Here is a 3,618-nt window from a genome sequence, read left to right on the forward strand (position 1 = left end):
TTACTATCACTCATGTTTGTGTCAGAAATTACCAACCGCCGGGATCTAACGGTTCTGTTTTCAGTAACTGAATCTTGGGCACGGGGGCGTGTTGAGTGGACACGGCCCCGTGTTCAGCTTACTGTCTGACTTAAAACAAAGGTAAATAAGATCTCCACAAGGATGATCGGTACAAGTAGAAGGTGCACCCTAGACTCACGGATGTACGTGTGAGGATAGGGAACCAAAGTAGGTGAACAAAGAGATGAGCACAGCAAATGAGGAGCTCGTGTGTGAAGCTTCTGGAGCCACCGAAAGATATAGGACACAAACCCTAGACAGCTCATGACCGGTTGTCATGAGCCCACAAGAGCACGCAAGCCCAGCAAGAACAGAAAGGAGCAGCAGCCCAAATGCGAAGAAAGCAGCAGCCCAAATAACCAATCCTCACAAACAAGATAAAGGAACAAGGTTAAAACAATATAAAGTATAAAATATAAACTAGGCACATTTATACTGGATAATATACCAGTATTTGAACAGGTGGAGGCTTTCCCCGATCAGGACCATCGGTGAATAACTCCCGTCTGCCCCGAGCACTTTTCTCTTGGATCTTTGATGGTGATTGGTTGAAAGGGAAGGAGATGGGGTTACCCCCCTATGGGGAAGATGATGAGGTGGCGCCTATGTGGCTATGGGGGAAGGGGGAACCACACCCCAAGGTCTAACTTATAAGTCAGCTGGTATTACTACGTCCAAACACTCAAAAGTTGATTACCACATTCCAACTGTAATCGATGCAGGTTTATACGGACGGCATCTAAACTGGCGACACATTTCGTTTTTACCAGCCGGATTGCACCACTGCTTTATCTTCTATTGCCAATGTTTCTAACCACCTAAAATCTTTCAAGCAAAGGGACACCACTGGCAATTATAAGCAAAGGGTGTTTGGCGGTCTTATGTTCACTTCTCGTAAACGTTGTGAGTCATTCTTAGGCAAAACAAATATTGACAGCTCTCCGTTTTTGAACAACTTCCCTGGCATGACATTTGGCGGGACATTCTGTCACGGGGTTTTTGGGCGTGGCAAATTAACGCCGGTGTGACAGAGAATCTCAAGAACAAAAGTTGGTGCATTGTCGTGCGCATGAATATGGTGTTGTCTATTTAATAATGTCCTATACTCCCTGAGAAGGGGATTATGGTGTTTGTGGAAAATGCTATTTATTTAGGTCTGAAGGTGTAATTTTGACAGGAAAGGATTGCGTGAACTATACGAGTAACAATTTGTTAAAAATATTTTATATCTACCAACAAATATCTATCATATAATTGTGGTGTAGGGGTGTTTAAAAAGCTCGTGGCAAAAAAGCTCGCTCGAAATTGGCCTTGTTTATTATAAATAAGCCAAGCAGAGCCGGCTTTGTTTGTGAACTTGAGCCAAGGTAAACTCGCTCGATGCTTAAGTTAAGCCCAAATTTTAATGTTTATAAGTTTTAACCTTATTCAACTTATATATAAGCTCACAATACACATAATACGATCCAGTAGAGACCACCATAATACTGTTAGTTTAAACGAGATGACTCGAGCTTTATACGAGCTCGAGCTCGAATTTCAGTTTGTTAAGAATAAACAAGTTGAGCCAAGCTTATTAAGTTTTAAATCGTTAAATTTTTTTAGTTCCAAGTTAATTTTAACTTATTCAAAATTTCATATTGTTGAACATGTTCTTGAAACCTCTGATTTATCGATAAGAATGATATTTCTATTTGTTAATCTCGAGTCAATTAAAATCAGACGGATTCTAATTTTATACTAGTACTAGTACTATTAGGCTAAAGGGTGTGAGGGTCATGGTTGGGACATGATTCGCCACGTAGGAACATGAATGGAAATCTACACCACCCCTTGCATGATCCACCATGGTTTGCATAGATTAAACTATGACAACCATTGTCCTCCTTTCCATTTTTCAAGAAATTATTTCTTTTTTCTTTAGATAAAGATAAACTAAAATAAATAAGTGGATGGTAGTTGGGTCATGATCACACCCTTAGGATATTGGTTTTAGATGGTGGACTAGAGGTGGTAAATAGTTTTTTCTCCTCTGGGTCTCTGAGTTTTCCATTTTTTGCCATTTTGGTCCAATCGACTAACTTCGTTAAAAATGTTAGTTAACTCACACTAAATAGTTTGGTAGTTGTCATTTTCGTCCAAAAACCTTTTTTTTTTCTTTTATTCAGTTATTTATATAAAAAACTTTAATAAAAAAAACCCTTAAACTAAAAAAAATAAAAATTAATATAAAAAACCCTTAATTTTTTTTAAATATTTTTATATATAATAAAAATCCCCCAATCCCCAACCCACCCACCCCCTCTCCACAGGTCCACAACCCCATCTCCACCTCCTCCACCTCCTCCATCACCCATCACCACCCACCTCCGCCACACACCACCACCAACCTCCGCCACACACCTCCACCACCCATCACCGCCCACCTCGCACGTATAAAACAATCGGGGACTGGTGGAATTATTATTATATATACAAATATTTTTTAAAAAAATTAAAGTTTTTTAATATATATTAATTCATATCCTGTTTTTAAAAAAATTAAAGGTTTTTTTACATATTAATATATATATATATATATATATTAATTCATATTCTAGTCTTATATATATAGGGTTATAACTGAATAAAAGAAAAAAATGGTTTTTGGATAAAAGTAAAAAAAAATGGTTTTTGGATGAAAATGACAACTACTAAACTATTTAGTGTGAGTTAACTAACATTTTTTAACGAAGTTAGTGGTTGAACCAAGATGACAAAAAAATGGAAAACTCATGGACCCGGAGAAAAAAAAAACTATTTAAACTAAAGTAACAATTTATGACAAACCTTATGGACTAAAATGACCATTTACTCTTCTAAAAAAGTACTACGTTTATCAACTAGTGATGGTATGTTGAGTTTGGATTAAGGATGCATACTTTTTAACTTTACAAAATCTTTATTTTATCAAACATTAGTTTGAAGCTGTTATAACGAACTGAATGTTTAAATTAGTGTTACAAAAATTAGAAGGCTTTGAATTCTAGTCTTATATAGAGGCAGTCCAATAATTCGTACTTGAACAAGTTGGATGATTTACGAAGTTGAACTGGCTTAACTTAAAACATGCACAACTTTAGATCTAGTAGGAGTAACGAGATCTGTAAAATATGGGATGAAATTATATGATAGGTAGGATGTTGTGACCAACCGTTATAGACGGTTTGTACGACTTTCCAATTCGATTTCTCTTATCTATTTTTAACGTCAACGTTTTTCTCTATTTTGTGATTTTGATTGATTGGGTTTTGATTAAAGAAACGCGTAAATTATCAATTTCATTAATTAACACGTATTCCATCTTTTATGTCTATGTCATGGTCCAAGTTCCATTGAAAACAAATCTCCCATTGAAAACAAATGTATTAAAAGGTGTTTGACAAATGTTTTTGTCTTTCTCATTTAAGAAAAGTTTGAAGTGGTTATGTTTTTAACTATAAATCGTCAAATCAAACTCATAATTTTGAGTTGATTTTAAAGAGTCTTAGGAAGTTTTGATGAGAGTTGGACCACTTT

Source organism: Helianthus annuus, chromosome 14 (assembly GCF_002127325.2).
Source record: "Helianthus annuus cultivar XRQ/B chromosome 14, HanXRQr2.0-SUNRISE, whole genome shotgun sequence".
Lineage (NCBI taxonomy): Eukaryota > Viridiplantae > Streptophyta > Magnoliopsida > Asterales > Asteraceae > Helianthus > Helianthus annuus.